Below are 25343 nucleotides of genomic sequence, written 5' to 3'. Positions count from 1 at the left end.
AAAGAGGTTCTGATCAAGGACACACGTAAAAGCCAGTGGAATTGCACATCAGCCACAAGAGTGGGGGATGGGAGGGAGGGAGATAATGTGATTCTTGTAACCAAGGAATAATGTTCTAAATTGACTAAATAAATTAATTTAAATTTTAAAAAAAGAAAACTTATTAGACATTATTGAATGACTGAACTACAACAATATTTATATAGTATTTTGTAGTTTGCAAAGTACTTCACACATATTATTTCATTTGATCACAACAGTCTAATCAAATAGATGAGGAAATTAAGGCTCAGACAATAAAGTGAGTTACTCAGGGTCACATATATAATAAGTATTGAGGCAGAATTCAAACCTAGATCTTCCTGTCTTGAAGTGTCATGCTTTAAATAATAGTAAGGGAACTAAAGAACAATAAACTGTAACATTCCTGAAAGAGCATTTCAATGATTTTTTTTTGGGGGGGGGGATTATCACTATTATGTTATTATCACTAAGACATAACTAGAACTTTTCATTCTTCTTTTGGCCTTCTTCTGACTTCCTCTAGATTTCAGAACCATATCCAGGCTACTAGAAGCTCATGCTGCTACTTCCTTAAATTCCTGGTGACTCCTCACACTGAAATAGTCTAATCTCACTGAAGCCTACTGATTATGAAATATTACCCCCAATTTACTCCACCAATAAATTGCTCACAGTCTCCATTTAGTGGAGGGATGGAGCTTGAACTTTTCATCCTGAGGTTGCTTTTCAGCTACCTTTCTGTATTGTCTTCTTCCATGAAAAAGCAAAATTCTTTTTGTTTTAAATTTAGAATAATTTTCTAAATTAATTATTTAAATTTATCTAAATTCTAAATAAATATATATATATTATTAATTATAAATAAATTTCTAAATTACATGATTCATGATTCCCCATTCCTCTTCTTTCCTCCTTCCCAGATCTGACAAGCAGTTCCACTGGGTTATACATGTATCATTGTTCAAAACCTATTTCCATATTATTCATATTTGCAGTAGAGTGGTCTTTTAATATCAAAACCCTAAATATATCCCTAAAGAACTACTTGATACATGACATGTTTTTCTTCTGCATTAATGTTTGCATAGTTTTTTCTCTGGATGTGCATAGCATTCTTTCTCATAAGTTCCTCTGGATTGTCCTAGGTCATTGCATTGATGCTAGTAGAAAAGTCTATTACATTTGATTGTGTCATAATGTATCAGTCTCTGTTTACAATGTTCTGGTTCTGTTCCTTTCACTCTACATCAATTCCTGGAGGTCTTTCCAATTCACATGGAATTCTTCCAGTTCATTATAACTTTTATTACAATAATATTCTAATCACCATCAGATGCCACAATTTGTTCAGCCATTGCCCAATAGATGGACACCCCCTCATTTTCCAATTTTTGCCACCACAAAGAGTGCAGCTAGAAATATTTTTGGCAATTATTTTTCCTCTTTATCTCTTTGGGGTACAAACCTAGCTGGGTCAAAGGTTAGGCATTATTTTAAAGCCCTTTGTACATTACAGTAGCCGGCCAGCAACCACTGCATATAAGGGAAATCTAAAGGAATATAATTTTGAGTAGGGGAAAAGAAGCTGGAGAGAGGGTAGGTGAACTGAGGCAAGCACAGATCAGATTTTGGGGAGGAAGGATGCTTCTTCCTGTTATCTTCCTTTGTGGGGCATACAGTGAAGGAAGATAAAAAATAACCAAGAATTCGTGGAGAGTAGAATTCTTAGATAGGATTAGGAATTAGGTGTGAGAAAGGAATCAGTTGAAGAAAAGTACCGCTTGCAGAATTGGGAGATAAAACTCCAAGTGCAGATTGCACTGGCTGGCGGTCAGGTGAAAAGGAAGAAAAGAATAAAGAAAGAAGACTTTAGAGACCATAGTAAAGCCCTAAAGAAGGAGCGATCCATATGGCCAGCAGGCAGGTTAGAGAGAGAGAGAGAGAAGAAAGGAAGAAGAGAAGGAATGGCGCCCTTCCTGATTTTTTATTAAGGTAATGAGGTAAGAGGTACGTAATGCATATGCAACAGCACATAGTGGATTTACATTGGCTTGACACATCAATGACATACAAGCTAGAGGCGTGGTAAATTCAGCCCTCTCTTTTCAAACTCCCAGAACAAAGACTGCATGGCCTGCTCATAAATCATGCATTGGAATGCTGTCTGACCAGGCCAGAGATGAGCCCTCTGTGGCTCAGGCCCAGAGATTCTTCTGGCCTCTGAGCTATCTCATTAACTGCTCTGACAAAGTATAATATCATATCAATATATCAACCACATTTTCCATATGTATATGCCTGGAATCCTACATACATAGTTTCAAATTGCCCTCCAGAATGGGTGGACCAATTCACAACTCCACCAGCAGTGTATTAGTGTCCCAATTTTGCCACATTCCCTCCAATATTTATCATTTTCCTTTGCTACCATATTGGCCAGTCTACCAGCAGTAAAGTGGTACCTCAGTATTGTTTTAATTTGCATTTCTCTAATTATGAGGGATTTAGAACAATTTGTATGTGCTTATTGATAGTTTTGATTTAAATTATGTGAAAACTGACTATTCATGTCCCTTGCCCATTTATCAATTGGGGAATGGCTTGATTTTTTTGTAAATTTGACTTAGTTCCTTATATAGTTGGGAAATTAAACTTTTGTCAGAGAATTTTGTTATAAAAATGTCCTCCCAGTTTGTTGCTTTCCTTCTAATTTTGGTTGCATTGGTTTTGTTTGTACAAAACCTTTTTAATTGGATATAATCAAAGTCATTTATTTTATATTTTGTAATGTTCTCTATCTCTTGCTTGGTGTTAAATTCATTTCTTTCCCACAGATCTGACAGGTATACTATTCTATGTTCACCTAATTTATTTATGATTTTACTCGTTAGTCATTTACTCATTTTGAATTTATCTTGTATAGGGTGTGAGATGTTTATAAATGGAGATTTTGAACCTTTGACTTCATTCCCCAGAAGTCCTTGGTATTTCCCAGAATTTCCTATAATCCCTCCTGCATCTCCACATTGGTGAGATCACATTATTGGTATTTAACTAGCAGTAACACCTCCTACATCCTCTTTTTTTTTTGCATAATGTAGAATCAGCAGTGATGATGGTAAGTTAGGAAAAATTTGAAATTGGCTAACCAGTCATGGGCACATGTTTTTACTTTGTATCCTCTTTATTTCTTGATTTATAATGATCCTTAATAAACCTCATAAAATATATTTTTATAATTAGAAATATAAATTTAATTTTACATGATTTAAACCTAATTTTTTCCATACTGTTTTCCAATATTCCCAGCAGTTTTTGTGAAATAATGAGTTCTTGTCCCCAAAACTGGGATCTTTGGGTTTATTGAACATTAGCTTGCTAAGGTCACTTATTCCTAGTCTATTGCATTGATCCACCTTTCTCTCTCTTAGGCAGTAGCATATTGTTTTGATGACCATTGCTTTATAGTACAGTTTAAAATCTGGTACTGCTAGGCCTCCATCCTTCACATTTTTTTTTCATCATTTCCCTTGATATTGTAGGATTTAAATTAATACCAATAACTATAAATATTAGTTTTATAAAATTCATTAATAGTAATTTGAATTAGAATAATTTTTTTAAAAAAGAAATAGAAATTCAATGCCCAATTTTCTAACTAAAATAAGACCATGTGTGTAAATTCTCCTGCCTGGCTAAAAGCCAGCTTTAGCAGTCATGTTCAGGGAAAGAGAGAGAGAGAGAGTCAAGGTTGCACCAAAATTATATACTCTCTATGTTAGCACAAACCATAAACATGCAAATGGGTTGCTGGGTAAGAGAATCCTGGGGAGCAGATTCTGTCCACACAATCCCCCCTGTGATTCCATTGGGAGGCGAGCATGTTGGGATCTCCCAGATTTACATGTCTAATCTCCCCCGTGAATCATTACACATAATCAGCTTATATCTCAAAGATCTCTTACTAAAGGTGCATATGATATTGCAATTCCTAGGGGAAAGTAAAATAATTTGGGGAAGAGAGGGGAAATAAAAGAAGCCAATTAGTGATAATCCCCTTTGGCATGTGTTTACATTCAGGAAAAATGTATTCAACCCTCCATAGTTCAATTCACTACATCCAAAAGTTCATTCTGGATCTTTTGATGCAGTGTGTAGTTTCTGCAGGCATCTCTGTGGCGCCTTCTCAAAACAGTTCACTTTCTTGATTCGAGGAGTTAGCAAGTTTCTTTTCAGGAGAGAGAGAGAGAGAGAGACAGAGAGAGAGACAGAGAGAGAGACAGAGAGAGAGAGAGAGAGAGAGAGAGAGAGAGAGAGAGAGAGAGAGAGAGAGAGAGAGAGAGAGAGAGAGAGAGAGAGAGAGAAAGAGAGGCAGGGTCACACAAAAATTATATATCCTCCCTATGTTAGCACATAGCATAAAGATTCAAATGCGATGCTGGGTAAGAGAGTCCTGGAGAACAAATTCTATCCACACAATATTTTTTATCTCTCATTCTTTCAGATGAACTTTGTTATATTTTTTCTAATTCTATAAAAAAAGTTTTTTGATAATTTGATATATATGGCACTGAATAAGTAGATTAATTTGAGTAGGATTGTCATTTTTTATGTTAGCTCTTCCTACCCATGAGCAATTAATGTTTTTTCAGTTATTTAGATCTAGTATTAATTTCTGAAAGGTGTTTTATAGCTGTGTTCATATAATTCATGTGTTTTCCTTAGTAGATATATTTCTAAATATTTTATATTGTCTAGAGTGATTTTAAATGGAGTTTCTCTTTCTAACTCCTGCTGTTGAAGTTTGTTGGAAATATATATATATATATAAATGCTGATGTGGATTTATCTTGTACCCTGAAATTTTGCTAAACTTGTTAATTATTTCCACTAGCCTTTTAGTTGATTTTCTGGGATTCTTTAAATATACCATCATATCATCTGCAAAGAGTGATAGTTTAGTTTCCTCATTGCCTATTTTAATCCCTTCAATTTATTTTTTTCTTCTCTAATGGATACTGCTAGCATTTCTAGTACAATATTAAATAATAGAGGTGATAATTGGCATCATTGCTTCACTCCTGATCTTATTGCAAAGGCTTCTAACTTGTCCCCATTGCAGATAATACTTGCTGATGGTTTTAAATATATACTGTTTACTATTTTGAGGAATGGTCCTTCTATTCCTTCTATACTTTCTAGTATTTTCAATAGCAATGGGTATTGCATTTTGTCAAAGGCTTTTTCTTCATCTATCCAGATATTCATATGATCTCTTTTGGTTTGATTATTGATATGCTCAATTATGTGGATGGTTTTCCTAATATTAAACCATCTTTGCATTCCTGGTAGAAATTCCACCTGGTCATAATGAATAATCCTCGTGACAACTTGCTGGAGTCTTTTTTTGCTAGTATTTTATTTAAGATTTTTGTATCTATATTCTTTAAGGATATTTGTCTATAGTTTCCTTTCTCTGTTTTTGTTCTGCCTGGCTTTGGAACCAATACCATATTTGTGTTATAAAAAGAATAAAGTGGCCTGAAATTCTACCTCTGGCCCTATTTTATCTCAGAAGCAGACCCAGAGGTGATTTACACATCTCACTATTTGAGATGCTATTTGGACATCCACCTATTCAGGCACAACCATTTGCCCTTGCCTATACCTCACTGTTATGAGGGGATACAATCATTGTTACATATAACAATTCCAAACAAAATTGAAAGAACTCCATGACTCTGGAGCTGCTGTTCAAGCAGGCCCCATTGATTTCTCACTTCATGATTTAAACCCAGGTGATAGTGTATACATAAAGAATTTCAAACATACTGGGTCGACTGAACCTGCTTAATGTGGACCTTTCCAGGTCCTATTAACTACACCAACTGCCATAAAAATTGGAGAGAGGGATTCGTGGATTCATTGTAGCCATGTAACACAAGTACCTTCTGTTAATGGTGAATAATTGCTTGCACTGATTGTATTTGACTATTGACTGTGATTGGACTTCTTTATTGCTGGATTTGTACTATTTTGTTACTCTTTATTTGACTGCTCCTTGTATATGCACAAATTGCTTTGTAGGGCAACATATCTACTACCTCATAGAAGAAAATCTGTATTAGTGACGTATATTGACCTGATGTGCCTTTTGTAGCATTTTGTGCCTTTACTAATTATTTTTTGTATTTTCTTAAATGTATTGTTGTTCTTTCTACCTATTTTGCACTCATACTGTGGATCATGGTAAGGCAAAGAAGAAATGAATCTCATTTTTTGAAAACTAGTCCCTATATTTTACCTCTGTAATTGTGAAATATACACAACTTTAACATTTTGTTTTCTTCCTACATGTGTCATACAGTATTTTATTTTTATTCCTTCTTTTCTCAATTTTTTGCTTTTGACATACATGTCACTAAGATTGAAAAAAATTTAACTATTTTTGCTTTTTGCAATAGCATAAGCTAAGACATTCACATACCCAGAAAGCTTTGGACTATGCCAAACTGCCAATAGTTATTTAACTAAAATGAGACTTTTGCTTGATGACTATGTCTAATCCAAGGACAAAAAGACTACAAAGGAGCATAGAACTTGACTTGCAAAGTGCCAAACAAGCACACAAAAAGTGAAAGAAACCACACCAGTCCTGTGGGGATTGATGACATTCTGCACAAAAAGCACAATGACTTGATCATGTGTGAGACTTGAGGTCGCGGTTGTTTAACATGTGTTAAATGCAGGACTTCCTTGTACCACACTTTATATCAAGCATATGACATAGCTTGCTCTGGCTCCATTATCCCAAAATAACGAAGACAAGGTTTGAACCAGGAAATTCTATTTCCCATTTGTCTTGAGATCTAGTTTCTTTTTCTATTTTCTCTCATGATGTGACAACTTACTGTTGTCCAGACTGCTAAAGTGGGTTAGTGACTAATTGTTGTTTTACACTTACGGGACATGGATCACTACAAGAACCTGTTGTGATATTTTTCCTTTTTTTTCCTTCTTCCCAGAATTTTTTTCAAGTTTTCTTTTTATATTTCTTTATCTGACTCAGAAGTTTGGTTTTTTAATTGTAATTTTTCTGATTCCTTGGTGTTTTTTTGACACTTGTTTCATATGCCTTGTGACTTGACCATGTATTCCTGCGTAATTCCTACATGCATCCCTGTATCCAACTTGGGGAGGAGGGGGAATGTATTATTATTTTCCTCAGGGTGGACTATGTTATTGTTGTGAACTTTGACTTGAATTTGAGCCAAATTTTGAACAAGAGACTACCTCCCAGAATCAAGAAAGCACCATGAGGATGCCTGCAGAGTCTACATGCTGTACCAGAGGATCCAGAGTGAACTTTGAGATATGGCAAATTTAAACTTGGGGGGGGGGGGTTGAAATGCTTTTGTTTTTAATCATATGCCAAAGGGGACTGCCCCCTAATTGGCTTTTTGTCAATGCACCTATCATTAGTTTTGTTCCTTTTCCCTTTTATTTTCCTCTTATCCCCAAATTATTGTAATTTCCCTTTAAAAACTGTAACATTTGTATATACATTTAGTTAAAATTATGAGTTATGTTTTCTTTATCCACTGGGGAGACTGGTCTCCCAAAGGATCACAGGGAGAATTGTGTTGATTTAGAATCTTGAACCCTAGAGACTATATTTCCCACAATCTCATTTTCCTTTTTTTGCATCTCTGTATGTGGGGAGAGTTTTGAGTGCTGTTTATGCCCACGGGAGCACTCTTTTGGACCTGTGACCAGGCTGAAATCTGGAAGTTCTTTTGCTTAGTTATTACTAATAAAACATTATAAAATATAATATTTAGTTATTGATTATTAATTTAAAAACCCACAGTACCTTGCTCTTTGTCTTCATAAACCTTCTTTAGGGTTAGGGGCTTTTTTTTGTTTTTTGCTCATTTTTCCTATCTGAGGGGATGGTGTGATAGTCTGTTAAGATGTCGGGGAGTCCTCTCCCCCTGGTGATTCCATTAGACCCTTGTAATGCTGATAGCTTAAAGACTTGACTCAGACTTAAGTGTAAGGTTTGGTCTCACTCTGAACATTATCAGGTCAGGGACTGATCAAATTCTAGCCTCAGGATTAATCTCAAGTTTTTTGTCTGACTGTATCCAATCAGGCACACCCTTGATTGGCTTGGAGTTCCACCCTGAGCTTTAGGTAAAAAGATCAGTACTTTGTACATAATACTAGCATTCCACCCCAAAGTGTGAATTAAGAGTCCCAACCCCAGACTAGAATTCCCTTGACTAGGACTCCAGATTTCTCCACAGGTTTAAAATTTCAAGGGGTAGTTTGTACCTTTATTTTTTCAGGCAGGGTCTCAAGATCTGGATGTTGGCTTGGGCATAGGTTCTCAAACCTCAGACAGCAGATGTTGGGTGGGAGGATGCAGCTTGCTTTTGGTTTCCTCTTCCCTTCTTGCTACAGCTTCTTGCTAGATCTACTCTCCTCTCACCCCAGTACTCCAAATGTTCATTGTCTACTTTTGGGTTTTTGTTGTTGTTGTTGTTGTTGAAAGTTGTTTCACTCTGTCTCTTCATTGGTTCTTTCATGCCTGTGTTCATTTTGTGGCAATATGTTAATCTTGGTCAGAGAGCATTCTCATGGTGGCACAGCCTGTGTTAGGGTCCAAGAATAGATCACCCAAAGGAGCACGCAAAGACAATGTAAGTCAGGCAAAGGGAAGTTTATTCCTACCGTGCTAGGAATAACTCAGCCAGGTGAGTTCCCCCGAAGCAGAGTCTGAACGGTGTTTATATAAGGTATGATCATAGTTGAGTTACATGAAAGAGCATTCTGTAAATAAAGTTAATCAAGTTAGCATAACAGGTGAATGATGTCAGGCAGACAGGCAGACACAAAGGTAATCATATCATGTGGTCTTTTGGATAGACATGAAGGGCAAGTGACTACGTGACCACTCATTCTGTTAGTGAATATTCTGTCATCCCAGACAGAATAAGGAATAGTGAGGGTCAGTTAATTTTTACTACATAACACCTGCTGATGATTACTCTGCAATCTTGGCTCCACCCCCAAATGTCTCCCCAAAATGCAAAATTCTCAAGGCATGGCCTGTTTGGGTTTTGGAGGGGAATTTTCACTTGTATCAATGTCCCCAGTGCTTAACACAGTGCCTGGAACATAGTAAGTATTTAATAAATCCTCTTGTTCTTCTCCTTCTCCCTTCCTCCCTCTCTCTTTTCTTTCTGCCCTTCCTTACCTCCTTCCTCCTCTTTTCTTTTCTTCCTTCCTTCTCTTTCCTTTCTTCCTTTCTTTTGTTCCCTCAAAAATAGGGAGGGGATCCTGATTTTTACTTTTAAAAAATGTTACTTCAATTAAATAAGCAAATGTTATTTCTTAGTGTATCTTCAAGCACTAATGAGCTAATCCTAATTTCTGAAATAATGAAAATGAGGCAATCTTGGATAGCAAATGCCATTCAGACAAATTGATGCTTTTTAATGGACTAAAGTAAATTTCTTTAAATTTCTAAAAATCAACTTTTGAAATTTGAAAAGGGAGACAAGCTATTTCGCATTGCTGGGAGGACTGGTTTAAAGTGCTGGAGACTAATCAGAGTTTGACAGGCAATGATATGAGGAAATAATTTATTGTGACGCCCACAGCATGATGAAGAGAAGGTTGTGACAGGAGCAGTTTATCTCTAATACACTCACCTAGCACCTCCTGAGTCTTACCCTTTCTGTTTCTTTTTCTGTCTGTCTTACTCTCAAATGAGATATTTTTTTGTAAAGGGCTTAGCACATTGGAAGCTTTTAACCCCTTACCTCCTCCTTCCTTTATTCTTTCTGTGTCATCTCTTACCTGAGAATTAATAGCAACGAATACTTAGTGACTTTCTCAGATCTCTACTCTTCTATGTCCTTTCTCTTCCACTTTCCTTTTCCTTCCCCACCTTCTTATTTATTCCACTCTCTTTTCCTCCTGCCTTTCCCTTTCTCCCTTACGACTATAATTTGGCATCAAAGAATATTAAAGGATCATAGGATTTTAGAGTTGGAAGGGGCTTTAAAGATCATTCAGTCTTCTTTCCTTAATTTGACAAATGGAGTCCCTGAATGTTGTGACTTGCCAGGTATATTTTTAAATGTGTTCATAAAAAAAAGATTTATATATTTTGTACATAATTTTAAAAGTAGATGATTCAAACACTTTATGTATTTTTTTTTAATTAAGAAAAGAAGAAGAAGAAGACAATGTACTGAAATTGTTTTCCTGGGCAGGAACTTCATTTATTTTTTTTCTTCCTTTGCAGCTATGGCCTTGGATTTTAAAAAAGGTCTCCACCCTTGCTGTAGTCTCTTTCCTATTCAAAAGAAGCACAGCGGCCTATGATTCTGTTGCTGACCTTTAAATTGATCGATAAAGAGACTTATTGGGTCTTTTTTTTATCTTTAGAACTTGGGTAATACCAGAATGGAAGCAGATACCAACCTTTGTCTTTGCATGCACAAGCAACTTTGGGGAGGCGAGCAAGAGAAAGCAATCACCTAGTGTTAGCATCTGTAATAGCTAAATAATTTTCTATCCTAGAACAGTACACCCTGGAAATACATTGGGCCCCAGTATAAACTTCTTAGATTGTCATTACTTATTCCTCCTGCACTTCCAAACAGCCTCAATTTTGAACCTCCATCAGCTTTCAAATGATCCAGCTCCATCACAACATCCAACTGTTTCCTAACTCACAATTCCTTTGCATGCTCATTTATAAGCACAAAAAGCCTGAATTTTATTTGCTTCAAGTGTTAGCATGTTTCCTCTTGTTACTGTGTTGTATTTCCTTTTGTTTCTAAACCTCAGACACTGTTATTGCTTGCGTAGCTCTTAGTAAATGCTTAATAAATGCTTTTTGATTGATTAGTTGTCACTAGAACCAGATAGAGAAACCATGCAGATTGAGAGTGAAGGTAATTCCACTTATCTAAGTAGATTAATTTTTTTCTTTGTTCTATAGGGTAAGAAAGAGTTAAAGATAATGCAAAGTTAAACCTGCTAGGAAAATCAGGGGAGAGTGAATACTCTTCTTTATACTGCATTTATTTTGTATCATTATGATAGTTTGTTTTCTTAAAATTCGATACCTCAAGCAGCTAGGTGGACTGAAGACAGGAGATATTGGGTTCAAATATGACCTCAGCTACTTCCTAACTATGTGACGGTGGGCAAGTCACTTAGCCCTACTTGCCTAATCCTTACAGTTCTTCTACCTTGGAATAGCTACTTTGGATCTAAAAAAAAAAACAACAACAACAACTATATCTGTCTTCTTCCCTGATAAATGTTATATTACAAATCAAGTCAGTAGAATTTATTAAGCCCCTACTAAGTGCCATGAGCTTGGAGATACAAGAAAAAGTTAAAAATAAAAATAGTCCCTGCTCTGCCCACATTTCTCTACCAAAAATCTCTGAAGTCCAATATTCTCTTTAATTAGACTTCTAAACACTGTAATGCACAATAGGGCACTTTGTGGGTAAAACTCCACATGATCAGGACACTTTTACTCCAGAAAGTGAGAGCTATTTTAGGACAAGCTAGCATATGGACCTTCAGAGAAAATTCTGAGCCCTGGAACAGAAATACAAATTTATTTAAAATGCGTCCAAAAATAGGTAGCATCATTTAACAGTAACCCTAAACATAAATTGCCCAAGCATTTCTGTAAAGAAGATAAGATGGGATTACCTCTAAACACTTTTCCAAGGTCCAGATAGCATTCATGAAGTTACCAGGAAAAGGCTGAACAAACATTAAAAAGAATGCTACCTTCTCCTTTCCTACCAGTTGGGAAGAATAAGACCTCAGAATGGTTGTTTATCTTTAAGTCCCACCTCCTCTTTCTGCTCTAAAACCACACATAACAACTTCTTTACAGCCTTCTCATACATAGTCTGCTCTTCAGCACTCTTGAATATTGGAGGCAATATAAGAAGGGAGGATCAATGGAGGCAAGGAACAAATTACTTTTGAACTTAACAGGTCTTGCCCTGTTAAAAATGGAAAGACAATCTGGTTCCATTGGTTCATCAGGAGTCCACTTTCCTGGCTGCACTTGGGATGGGGAGTGTTGAGTTAAAATGTCCCATGAGGAACTCCATGTCTGTGACAATTACCCAACAAATTTGAAACCATATTTCTTTTGTTTCTTTTTGTTTATGTTTCTATTGACATTTTTTTTAGCATTTTCATTAATATATGTCATTCTCCTACCCACCAAGTCATCCCTGAAAAACAAAGAATAAAGAGAGAGCAGGGCAGCTGGGTGCCTCAGTGGATTGAGAGTCAGGCCTGGAGAGAGGAGGTACTAGGTTCAAATCTGGCCTCAGACACTTCCTAGCCGTGTGACCCTGGGCAAGTCACTTGACCTCCATTGCCTAGCCCTTACTACTCTTCTGCCTTGGAACCAATACATAGTATTAATTCTAAGGCAGAGGAGGTAAGAGTTAAAAAAAGAAGAAGAAGAAAGGGGGGGGAGCAGTTCAGCTAAATTAGCCATGGATCAAATGGCTCTGAAGCATAAAAATATTCCATATCCATAGTTCCCTACCTCTTCCCACAAGGTAAATGGAAACATTTTTTTCATGCTTTCCTTCAGTAATAAACTCATTGACCACAATTCCATAGCATACTAGGTTTTGTTGGGGAGAAAAGTGTATTCTTTCCATTTCTGTTTTTATACTCATTGTATATATTGTCTCCTTGATTCTGAGAAGCAATGATTCAAACATCACTTCCATTTAAAAAGTGCTGTATCCTGAATTTTTATTAAGTGATTTCATACCCTTCCATTCAGAAATGATCAACTAGACAACTTCATTTGATGCTTCTTGACTTTAAACTACTATCTAATTTCCTTCATTCCTTTTACAATCAAACTTCTCAAAGTTATGGTACATATCCACGTCCCAGTTATTCACTCTTTTTCTCCCTGCAATGAAACTTCTACTCTCAACACTGGTATTTTTGAGAGTCAATAAATTTTTTTTAATCTTTATTTTGACCTCTTTGGTATTGAGATTGATGACTTCTTACTCCTTAACACTTTCTTCCCTTGGCTTTTATGACACTAAATTTTCTTTGCTTTCCTGCTACTTATCTGGTAATTTCTTCTATCCCCTTTGCTGAATATTCTTTCTGATTCCTTAAGGTGGGTTCCCTTTAGAGGTCTATAAGCCTCTAAATTTGTCTAATACACAGCATTTCCCCAAATTCTTAGCACAGTCTTCAGCTTTATACTATACTAAGCCTTTTTGGAGGTGTACACTTCCTTTCCTTGAGGAAGTCATTCATTCTAATGACTGGCTATTACTTCATAAGATCAAGGAATCCTAGGCATAATGCTGTATGGATCCTGAGAGATCTAGCTCATTAAATGGCATGCCTGAGTTCAGAAGTGGCACACCTAAAATTTAAATTCAAGTTTTCTGACTCCCAAACTAGTGCTTTTCACTTTACCAGTTGACTCCTATATGCTTTTGGACCCTCAATCTACATTTCTATTCCTGACTTCTTACCTATATTTGAACAACCTATTCAAACTTCCTACTGTGCATTCCAACTTGTATAATTTAGTGTTGTGCCATTATTTCAGTCAAGTCTGACTCTTTGTGACCTCATTTGGGCTTTTCTTGGCAAAGATTCTTTGAGTGATTTATCATTTCCTTCTCTAGATCATTTTATAGATTTTTAATCATTTTACAGGAAACTGAGGCAAACAGGGTTAGGTGACTTCCCTAGGGTCACACAGCTGGTAAGTGTATTAGGTCAAATTGGAACTCATGTCTTCCTGTTTCCAGGTCCACTGCTTTATCTACTGTATCACCTAGTTGATCCTATTTGTATATTTATCTGCCACTTCCCCAGTCATGTCAATTGGTGGTTATTTGGAAGCAATTGGATTGATGCTATATAAACCAAGAGATACAGACATAAATATGGCTAAATATTATGTGCATATATATATATATATATATATATATATATATACACACACAGAGCTATAGATTCAAATAAGCCTGGATGTGGTCTAACCAGATCTGTATCTACATGAATATGCATAAATATCTATTGATAAAAATAAAGAAGTTAAGAGACCTCAGAGTTTATCTAGCCCAATGCCTGTCACTTTACAGATGAAGAGATGGAGATCTAGTGAAGTTAACACACAATGATCTGATTAACTCTAATTTGGTCCTTTATGTTCATCTTGCATGTGTTCACTCAATCAGAATTCTATGAAATTGCCCAAGAGAAATATAGCTCATTCTTTGGGATCCTGGAGAGGGAAACTCCCTATCAGGAGCCTCTTGGTCTCTGTCTTATTATGAATAACAGGAATGAATCAGAAGGCTCATTCACATAAGTCACATTTCCAGGAGTGGCAGCTTCTGGTGAGAACTGGTCTCAAATTAGGCTAGTTAAGTCCATATCTGAAAGCATTATTTTAGAATAAGTGGAAACTACCTGGGAAGAGGCAGTAACATTATAGTCTCCTTAAATTCAAGACATCACCAACTGGAGTCATCATCTACCCCTATCACCACCCAAACTGCCTCCTCTACTCCAGGAATCTGTTTCTGTCCCCATCATCATTCTTCTCCTCATATTCTGGTATGGAAACATTCATTTTTTTTGTCTTTGTCTCTCCATCCCCACTATCTAATCATCTATCAAGCCCCATTATTTCTTCCTCTTAAGTATTTCCCTCATTTAACTTTTCCTCTCTATTCCCAAATTTTTAGAACAGAACCTTATCATCTCAGAAGCCTTCAGCCTATTCATCTATCCCCTTGAAGATATGTTACTTCTGGGACAGTTTGTTTAATAAATGAGTAATGAAAGGTATCCACCACAATAGTGCAAAAAGTTTTGAGTACCTGTAAAGTTGATTTAGTTTGGCTGAACAATATAAACATATACTGGTGATATTCTTCAAATGTGTATAGTTTATAGCCCCCAAACACCTTCCCATTATAGTCAAGTTTAGCCACATGCCAAAATATTCTATGTGGTCTGGACTGAGGAGGATAAAGTGGAGGAGACAGACAGTAGTACAGCTAGAGAGGGTGAAGAACAATGAGGATCAGGAAGAATTCAGATCCTGAGAGCATCTTTTTATGAGAGAATCAGAAAATGCAAATGCCTAACATGGCTTCTAAGTAGATGTATTTTGTCTAAACCCAAGTCAAGAGGAAGAAATGAGCCCAGAAATGGAGTCAAAGGAAGTGAGTACTGGGGCTCCTTCACAGCTAAATTAAGATTTTCAGGGAGTTTTTGAGTACAATTTTATTCACAAGTTATACTCATTTAAAAGAATTCTTACTAAAAAGATAATAAAATGTTGGAATAATCAAGTTAGTGGTTCTATAGGAAGACAGAGACACCAATATAAATATGATGAGGCTCTGATTTGGTTCAATTGTCCTGGAAAACAATTTGGAAGTATGTAAGAAAAGTCATTAAACTGTTCATGGTCTGTAAAATGAGAGTTGCACTCAATGTTTTCTAAGGTCCTTTCTGACTATTAAATCAATGATCATATTGATTTCCTGAGTTTCACTTTTTGGCAAAGGATTAGGCTCTGTTGGACCCAACTAGCATATTAACTAATTGGAGGCTTTCGGGTTACTGGTCCTTGACCACAGCTTTTTTTCATATCATTGGTTCTGGCTTCTTTTTTGGCACCACATTAATTCTTCTTCCTTGAAGCACATCTTTGAAATGTCTGTAATTTGTTAATAAAGCCCAATTTGTTATCATTTTGGTAGCTCCTATCATCTTTCCTCAAAAGGCAAGTACTTCCTTCTCAGAATCTTTTATGTGAACTTGACTTATTATTTCTAATTGGCTTCTCTGTATCAATCTTCTTCTAAACACAGGAAATGTTTTTTCAAGTGTAGGTTCATTACAGTCCCATGAACAGGGTAAGTTATGCTATTTCAGGAAAAGATTCATCCTACAACTAAATTCACAGAAATGATGCTTGCTGCTTTTGAACATAAAAATTATAATTTGCATCCATGTCTTTAGGTTTCCAATTGAAACTAAAGACTTTATAACATTCCCCATAAATGAGACCTCCATCTTCTCTCTCCTAACCATCTATTCTAAATATTCATTTTCTAGGTGCATGGTATTGATCATTTCACTCCGCATCCTATTCATTGACTCCATAATACATCTTAAAAGAAGATTCTAACTCCAAAGAATGGTTTTCAAATCCTCTATTATCTTTAGCATCTGTCCTCTTCTCTACATTCATTAATGGATACACCTATGTGCTCCCTGGACAATAGCCATAGTTTCCAAATTGGTCTTCTTGCATCCTCTTTCTCTCCTTTTCAATTCATTTTTCATAATCTGCCAAGTTTGCATTCCTAAAACACAAGGCTGACTGTATCACTTGCCTGCTATGAAAATTCCAATTCTATCCCCTTGCCTATCAGACAAATTCTCAATATACAAGCATTTATGAAATGCTTACTACATACAAAACTGTGCTATGGAATGAAAATTAGATGATCCCTGCTAAAAAGAAGCTTACATTCTATTAGAAGATAACATGTACATGTAGAAGTATATACATATATATATATATAATATATACACACAAAATAACAAAATAAATACAAGGGAGAAAGGGAGAGCACTGATAGTTGGCAAAATCAGGAAGTTTCTTATTGCTTATGTTATATCTTAAAGGAAGAGAAGGATTCTAAGAGGCAGAGATGATGAGGGAGTGCATTCCAGGCATGGAGGACAATCAGTGCAAAGTAAGAAATAAAATACCATGAGTGAGAAAGAGAGAAAGCCAATGTACCTGGATTGTAGAGTGTAGGAAGCAGTATAGTATATAATGAAGCTCTAAAGGTATGTTGGGGCCAGATTGGGAAGGGCTTTAAAAGCCCTTTATACTTTATCCTAGAAGCAATATGAGGCCACTTGAGTTTACTCAGTAGAGGAGTGATAATATGGCGCAGTCTGCACTTAAGAAAAATCACATTGATAGCTATATGGAGGGTGGATTAGAGAAGAATAAGATGAGTCATGTAGCATACCAGGTATATTAGCATCTTGGCAATATTATTGATGTATTGATATTGTATCTTATGTGTTCACATGCCAGACTCATGGATGTTACTTATTAATTATTGCATTTCTAAATCTTCAGTCCAAGGGACAAAAGAATTCCTGAGGGTCCTAGCTCACACCTTGTTAGACCACATTTCTTTCCAAGTCACATGTTGGACTAGCCTCCTCTTTGATTACATGATTGTCAATTCAACCAATGTTAAAACCTATGCCATGTCACATGTTCATTAGTTACCTCCCACTCCACATTCCTAAACTTTCCAATAAAAGTTCAGGGACACGTGCAAGCCACTCTCTTTCTCTTGAGAATCTTTACTGGAGCATGCTACATTCCTCGTGTTTTAACTTTTTGTCTCTGAGTCTTTATTCCTTTGTCTCTCTCTCTATCCATTACCTCTTCATCCATTTTCCCTCAGTCTCCATTCTCCTTCTCAGGTGACCACCCACGAGGAAATTAAATAGGAACTGCAGGAAGTTCCTATAAGTCAGAAGACCAATTAGGATCTATTGGAGCAGTTCATGTGAGTGATGATAAGAGTCTAAACTAAGTAGGTGGCTGTGTAAGAAGATAGAAGGGCTATGGTGCTGGAGGTGTTAGAAATCAAAACAGCAAGACTTGGCAACAAATTGGATATATGGAATGAGTATGAGTAAAAAGTAAAAAATAAATGTCACTGAGGGTATGAACCTGGGTAATTTCCATTTTATAAAGAACTGATAAGTGAAGAAAAGTGAAGGAAGTGAGTTTAGACAACTTTTTTTACTAGGAATTTGGCTGAAAAATGTGAAAGTGATATTAGATGATAGCATGAAGTGAAGATAAGATCAAGTGAAGGTTTTATTTTGTTTTAAGATGGGATAGACTTAGGAGACATAAGAAAAATAGCAATATATAAGGAAAGATGGACAGGGAAGGGATAGTTGAGCTAGTAATCTACTGAAGAAGATGGATAAGGATAGGATTAAGGGCATATGTAGAGCTTGCAACCTTGGCAAGGAGGGTCACCTCATTATTAGAGATGAGAAGGGAAAGGAGAGAATAGAGAATGATGGCAAGAGACTTTGAGAAAAAGATAAGTAGAGAAGATAGAAAAATAAGCAATAATATCATTTTTATCAATAAAGTAAGAGACAAAATCCTCAGCTAAAAAGGTGGAAGAAGAGAAAGGGGGGAGGGAGTTTGAAGAGAAAAGGGAATGGGTAATGGGAAAGAATCAATTGAGAAAATATAAAACTGAACACTTTCAAGAGAGCCTGGTTGATGCTAGAATGCACAATCATCTGGGTTACCTGACTTCCTTCAACTCCATTCTTCAGCACTTAAGAACAGAAGTGGATGGCTGGAAAAAAAAAAAAAAAACAGGATTAGGGTTTGGGAAGGGATGAGTAATGCTAGTAAAAGGGGGAGAGAGGGCAGCCAGATGGCACAGTAGATAGAATGCCAGTCTTGGAGTGAGACTCATCTTTATGAATTCAAATATGTCCTCTGACGTGTACTAGCTATGGGACCCTGGGAAAGTGGCTCTACCCTATTTGCCACAATTCTCTCATCTGTAAAATGAGCTGGAAAAGGAAATAGCAAACTACTCCCGTATCCTTGCCAAGAAAAATCCAAATGGGGTTACAAATAGTCAGACATGACTAAAGTGACTGAACCACAATAACAAAGAAGACATTGTGGAGCTAACCTAGTTACCTATATGTTTGAGATTGAGAAGGGTAGAAAGTGAAGTCAGAGCAAGGTCAATGGCCTAAGAAGCTACTGAGGGGCAGAGGAAAGAATGGCTTTAAGAGGCATAAGACATTTGGAAATATGGACTGATTGCAAGTTATAAAATAAAATATAAATTTATTAGCTTGGCATTTAAAGTCCCTCCCAAGCTGGATCAAGACTTCCTTTCTAGACTTACTGAACATTACTCTCTGTCATACACTTTAGGTTCCTAAACACTGGGTCTTCTTGCAGTTATTATTCTTGTCTAATATTCCATCTCCTGTCTCAGTATGCTCACATGGTCTCCTCTGTACTTTCATTGTACAATTTTCACCTCACTGACTTCCTATAGAGTTTTTTATTTGTTTGTCTGTTTGTTTATTTGTTACATCAAAGTTCCTAGGGATGTCTCTCTTTCCCAACCCTCTACAGAAGGTATCCATTCATAAAATATATATGTATATATAAAATTCTATCTTGCTTATTTCTATCATTTTTTTCTCCAAAGGTAGACATACATGAGTTATTATTTAAACAATATTTCTGTTGCTGCATATAATGTTCTCTTGGTTCTGCTCTTTTTTGTTTTTCATAATTTCATATAGGTTTTTCTATGTTCTTTTAAACTAACCTGCTCAATATCTCTCATGTCACAACAGTATTCCTTCAAACTCATACACCATGACTTGTTTAGCCATTCCCCAAATGATGTGTATGCCCTTAATTTCCAGATCTTTGCCATTGTAAAAAGAGCTGTTCTAAACATTTGAGAACATAAATGCTACCTACAGAAAATCCATTTGTTATCCTTTAGTTTCCTTCTCTTCAATTGTTCCATATATATTTTCAGTTTGATCTGTAGATGATTTCATCTTGCAATAGAATGCAAACACTTTGAAGGAAGAAACTCTATATCCCAGCACCTATTATAATGCCTGGAATTAGAGGAAATACAAAGTGATTGATAAATGCTTGTTGAATGAAAGAACGATCCAAGGAATCATTTCATTTTTAACTGCTATTAATCACCTTCTTATTTACTTTCCTCCAATAAACTAGGCTCCATCTCACTTTTTCTCTCCTCAGAGCCTTTGTTCATCCTGCTTCTGCTATAAAGGCAAAACTTAAATTAAAAGACCTTAGTTCAAGTCTTGGCTCTAACACTGAACTAATATAACAATGGACAAGTCTCTATCTCTTGGAACCTTAGTTTTTCCTGCTGTGAAATGGGTATAATAACATTTGTCTGACTATTCAGCTAACTCACAGAATTGTTGTGAGTCTTCTGAAATTCTAACAATCTTTCACAAGCCTAGTCCATATGCTACTTTCTTTACAAAACCTTCTTTGTTTCCCTCTTGTTAAAAGAGATCTCTCTACCCATTTATCTACCCATATGGCTTTATAGTACCACTCCCTTATCATTTATTACATTATATATAATATATATATTACATAAATCTCATAACATCATTATTTATGTTTTACATAATTATGTTTTACTGTAATAGACAATAGAACAATATATAGAGATAATATTGATAAAGCATTTAGCCCAGTGCCCAACACATAGTAGGCACTATGTTTTTAAATGTTTTTAATTAATTAATTAATTTTAATTAATTAAAATGTTTTTAAATCTTATTCTCTTCCTTCTTCCCTATCCCCACATCTACCTAATGGACAGATTATGAGGTCATTGGGTAGAGGAACCATGTCTCTTCCATCTTTGCATCTGGAATGGAAAAAAAAACATTTCCAAACGAATGGAAAAGCATTTATACAAAGCTTATTAAATGTAAGAATGTAAGTCACTTAACCTTGTTTGCCTAGGTTTCCTCATCAGTAAAATGGGTTGGGGAAGGAAATGGCAAATCTCTCCAGTATTTTTGCCAAGAAAATTCCAAGTGGTTTAACAAAGAGTCAGATGACTAATTGACTAAAGAACAACAAAAATGTAAAGTACTCTGTTAAAAGTATTGGAGATACAATAGAAAGCTGAGACAACTCCTACTCTCAAAGAGCTCACATTTCTAATTGAGGAACATAATAAATATATGAGAGTCATTTTCAGGATGGATGGCAATGTTCAAAAGTCCTTGGGGTGCACCATTAGTAAGAAGAGATCCATTTGCTATGATTTGGGTTAATATTCAGGTTTGGCTTATTAGGGGATGAAAGAGTTCTGCACTCATTGTGAGGGCTCCACCCTCTCTTTGGCTTCTCTTGGTTTGATCTCAATGCAGGTGAGATTAAGGTATGGAATAAATATTTGCTGGATGAATAAAGAGGAGTATTCCTGAGAAATAACACTTAGTCAGATGTTTGTAAATCACATCCCATTTCCTTTTGATGTATATTTCAATAACTGGATCTAACCTACATTTATTGAACACCTTCTTTCTGCAAACCCTCAGAATACAAAAGACAAAAATGAAATAGAACTTGGCCTTAAGAAGCTTACATTCTATGGAGATGTGATATGTAGACCATAAATACAAAGCAAATACAAAGTAAAACAAAGAAAATTGAAGACGGAGAAAGCATTAGTGAGTTGCAGAGATCAAAAAAGGTTTTCCTAAAAGGGAACAGAATTGTGCTTAAAAAGAAGCTAGGTGTGCTAGAGGTCTAATCCAAGAACTTGAATGACAGTGTGTAAAGCTACAGAGGATTCTCATCCACAGTGGTGGAGGGGCTCAAGATGATTAGTATCTGGAGGGAGGAGGAGATTATAAGAGTGGAAATCATTGGTTTCTCTCACTGTCTCTCTGTCTCTATCTCTATCTCTGTCTCTCTCTGTCTCTCTCTGTCTCTCTCTGTCTCTCTGTCTCTGTCTCTGTCTCTGTCTCTCTCTCTCTGTCTCTCTCTCTGTCTCTCTCTCTCTCTCTGTCTCTCTCTCTGTCTCTCTCTCTCTCTCTCTCTCTCTCTCCAGCAAAGGGGAAAGTCTTGCATTTACATGTCCTAACTTGGTTCTTGCTGAGGCTCAGCCAGCTGGCCTTTGTTACTTTTATAACTTGGAGACAAAGTTAAGAATTTTATAGTTCTTATGAGGATAATAGTGTTCATTTATTGTAGAATAGGGAAAATTTGGGTTAGTCAGATCAGAAAGGATCAGTGTAGCCTGTGGAAACAGGAGAAGTGGTTCCTTGCAAAAACAGGGAGTTTTATTTGGGTGGAGTTAGAATCCCTTAGTTAGAAATCCTTTTATATCCTGATATTATCAATAAAGTTTATTTTTGTGTAACAAGAGTTTCCTTAGTGTCCTTGCACCTGTCCCTGAAGAGTTCACTTATGAGCTTCACTTCACTTATGTAAACTGAAGATACTTTGTAAGCACAGCAAGCAGAGTATCTAATCAGTTTATATCCATAATCAATTCATTGCTCATTGTTTTTACACTGGCTAGCCTAAGACATTATTTCTAATCCTGGATTTCAACTCGGGAATTCTTCTTGATTCCGAACCCAACAAATATCCTACAACTCTATAAAGATTCAGGGTATTAAGGCTATCTTCTCAGTCTTTAAAACTCTTCACAATCTAATTACAGATTACCTTTCCAGGATTATTTTAGAATTATTCCCTCTCCTACACACACAGCTAAATGGCAGCCAAAGTGGCTTGCTAGAGATTCCCAACACTCAGCATTCCATCTCTGTCATCTCTCCCCCCCCATCCCCTATCACACACATACACAATCAAGAAAATATCATCTCCTCTCTTCATTTCCACCTTTTAGAAACTTTCTCTCCTTTTTAAGCTCAGCTCGAGCATCATCTCCTGAAAAGGCTTTACTGATCCCTTTAGTTAAAAGGATTTAACTTCATTTTTTCATAAAGTTTATGGAACCCTTCTAAGAATAATGCACTTAACTGCATCAAGTAAAATACAAAGGATTACAATGGAAAATAAAAGTTACTAAAAATATATATTGGGGTTTTTTTCTCATCCAGTTTTATAGACCTCTTAAAAACCTATTCATGGATCCTCAGGTTAAGAACCCTTGTTCCAGTGGCTAATTCACTCCCTCTTCTCAAATGGTTTTATATTTTCTTTTCTGTGTACATGTTACATTCTGCCACTGAGATTCAAAGGACAGAAAGGATGTCAGCTCCTGGAAAACAGGAACTGGTTTTTTTGTTTGTTTGTTTTGGTGTCACCAGAATTCATTAGAGTGTCTTGCATGTAAGCATTTATATAGCACTTATTATGTACCCAGCACTGTGCTAAGTGCTTATTACAAATATTATCTCATTTGATTCTTTCAATTTTTCAGTTGAGGAAACTGAAGCAAATTAAAGTTATGTGACTTGACCAATGCTACACAGGTAATAAGTATCTGAGGTCAATGTTGATCTGACAATTTGAATGAGAAGCTATTTGGTGCATCAAAATGTGGAAAAGAAGCTTTCTTAGAAAGGAGAAAGATGAATCCATGGGAAAAAAACTAGAAAATAGCTCTGGAGCATTGCCAGAGATCACAAGGAGAGCTTTTATTCCCTGTAATTTAGCAACATTATGTTTGGGATAAATAACCAAAGAAGAATTTAAATGAGCCTAATGCCATGCCTTGGAATTTCCAGACTAGCTTCCTTTGATTCTTAAGAACATGACAATACTCTTGATAAACAAAATGGACATTTGGAGAAATAAAAAAAGGAGGAGATTATGATGATCACCACGAGGAAGATCTTACTCAAAGTCAAACATTATTAAAGTGAGGATTTGAATGAACACCCTCTTACTACACAGAAATTTGAGTATGATAGAAGAAGGCTAACCAAAGTAGATGAAAGGTTATGGTGGGTGCTTTTAGCTCAAGCTCATGATGGTAGCTCAAGGGTAACAGTTTTTCATTTGTCATGCTGGACCAAAAAAACTGAGTTCAATCTTTCCAGGATGACAGCATAATAGAATAATTGCATGTTTGTTTGTTTGTTTGTTTGTTTGGGGAAAGCTACTGCTCTTAAACTAGAAAGGCCATTACTGAAATCTATTTATTAGTTAGTCACTGCCTCCCTATACAAACCACATATTGTCTTGACTCTAATTAGATACTGACCCACAGAACTTTGTCTAAGTCATGCATTTACCCTGGGCAACATATTACTCCTTTCCTGAATGAGTTTACAATTTATTTAGAAACAGGAAACAATACCTAAGAATAGTTAGACTCACCTTAAGTGCTATTAAGGGTTCAGGGAAAGCATGAGATGAGTCAGAGATAGCATCAGGAGAGCAAAGGGTTTCAGCTCCATCTCAGAGGATTGAAGAGGCAGAGGAGAGAAAGGAAGGGCTGCCTGCTGCAGGGAACAACATAAGTACCAATTCAAGCAAAATGAGAGGAAAAATGCGATTGTAGGTATATGAAAGGGTTGGTTTGGGTATAATGGAGAAAGAGTTAGATGATCCCAGAAAGTAGAAGGAGGGTGAGATGGATTTCCCCCCTTCAATCTTCTTCAAATATGTCTCTCCATTAACCCTGCCTTTACTCCCCTCTAATAACTGATTAATGGATGAACCTTTTCTCTTGGGGAAAGAGAGAGAATTCTGCTCTCTCCCCCTTCAATATGACAAGGAAGTCAATCTAAGATAACTGGCACTTTATTCTAACAAATGGGGATTTAGGGGTAAGATAAACAAGATGTCTGCAGGTCTAAAATATCTTTCTCCCTCCCCCTAGAATTGAGAGACCCAGGCTTGTCAGCCTGGTCTCTCTAAGAGGCTCAGGATTTGATGACCCCTGGTCTTAGCACAGAAAAGCCAATGTCCAGACTCACAGTGTCATAGGAGTTGTATGAGATTTTCTGATGCTGTTTTTCTTCTTCTCAGGTTTTGCCACAACTCTTAGTGTCTTGGGGGGGGGGGGTTGATTAGTATGGCTCAAGAGAGAAATCTCTGATCAGCTTATCACCCTTGGCTTTCTCAGGCAAGAGAGAGATCAACTGTCTCCCCCTGGAATCTCCTCTTCCCTCAAGATTCTAAACCTCCTTCACCATCCCCCACTGTGGATGCAAATCTTGGCATGTCCTCCAGGCTCTATCCCTCAAAATCTCTGGATCATTCCTCTATCATATAGGAAGAAATTGTCCATGTTGACTTTCTACATATTTCCAATCCACCAGTTATTTGAAATACTTTGCATTTCACTTTGCCTTTGTAGATTTGGACATTATCTACCTGAGGCCAGCATTTGGATAAAAGCTAAAAAAATGAAGCCAATTATCTGACTGACTCCAAATATATTTGGCATCATATAACTAAATCAGTCTGTGTTTCTGAAAATCCTTCTCTCAATTTTTAGTTTGTGTGATTGTTTCCTAATCCAAATCATACAAAACTCATTTTGGAAATAGATGTTTGGGAGGATTCGATAACACATTAAATTCAACAAATATTTATGTGTCTACTGTGTTCAAAATACTGTGCTGGGTACTGGAGAGATGAA

General features: G+C 36.4%; 1 long non-coding RNA gene across 1 annotated transcript; it reads right to left on the bottom strand.

Annotated features, from left to right (window-relative positions):
* Window positions 1–811: 811 nt before the first annotated feature.
* Window positions 812–24897, bottom strand: LOC103093334 (uncharacterized). Its single transcript, XR_467183.3, has 5 exons — window positions 24676–24897; window positions 24074–24198; window positions 19685–19830; window positions 18472–18521; window positions 812–8859 (listed from the first exon to the last, which is right to left on the bottom strand). It is a non-coding gene; the product is annotated as an uncharacterized LOC103093334 (long non-coding RNA).
* Between the last annotated feature and the right edge of the window lie 446 nt (window positions 24898–25343).

This window comes from Monodelphis domestica, chromosome 4 (genome assembly GCF_027887165.1).
Source record: "Monodelphis domestica isolate mMonDom1 chromosome 4, mMonDom1.pri, whole genome shotgun sequence".
In the NCBI taxonomy this organism is placed as follows: domain Eukaryota; kingdom Metazoa; phylum Chordata; class Mammalia; order Didelphimorphia; family Didelphidae; genus Monodelphis; species Monodelphis domestica.
The sequence above is the reverse complement of the archived record's forward strand: the minus strand, read 5'-3'. Positions and strand labels throughout refer to the sequence as shown.